The sequence below is a fragment of the Myotis daubentonii genome, chromosome 6, assembly GCF_963259705.1.
Source record: "Myotis daubentonii chromosome 6, mMyoDau2.1, whole genome shotgun sequence".
In the NCBI taxonomy this organism is placed as follows: Eukaryota; Metazoa; Chordata; class Mammalia; order Chiroptera; family Vespertilionidae; genus Myotis; species Myotis daubentonii.
In genome coordinates this window covers 22,974,678-22,975,269 of record NC_081845.1, presented here as the reverse complement: position 1 = coordinate 22,975,269, position 592 = coordinate 22,974,678, and positions in this window count along the sequence as shown.

The window sequence follows — 592 nt, the reverse complement described above, 5'->3', positions numbered from 1 at the left end:
TCACTGTCTCCGCCCTTCCTCCCACTTCCGCTTCCTCCTTCCTGGCCCCGAAGTCCGGCCCCGCCTGCCCACGAGCTTGTCGAGGTGGGGTAGGGATAGGGAAGCGCTACTGTTGCTTGGACTTTTGCTTGAAGCCGTTTAAAAAGATTTTGAAAAATCTCTGTACCCCTTGTGCATATTTGGCTGATACCTAAACTCAAGTACGTAATTTCTGGCGTAAAGTATAATATAAATGGACTTAAATTTTGTCGAAACCTTAGAGCTTTCTCTTCTGCTCATTCAATTTATAGAAAAAGACCACCATTTAACATAATTCGCAAAGCTAGACTTTAACAACTAAATTTTCTAAGACATTTTCTGTCTGAAAAAAAAAAAAAGCCCTACTTCGCTTTTCCAGTTAAACGGGTTAATTTACGACGTCGCGTAAAGCTCTCATTAAAGAATCCTAATCCTAGTCCTACAAGAGAGCGATAGTTGACGGATGATGGATGGATGGCTGTATTGATAAGCGGGGGGTGGGTAGGCAGATAGAAAGATCTATAGATACATAGGTAGGTGATAGGCAGATAGATGCCAGATAGATGGATAGATA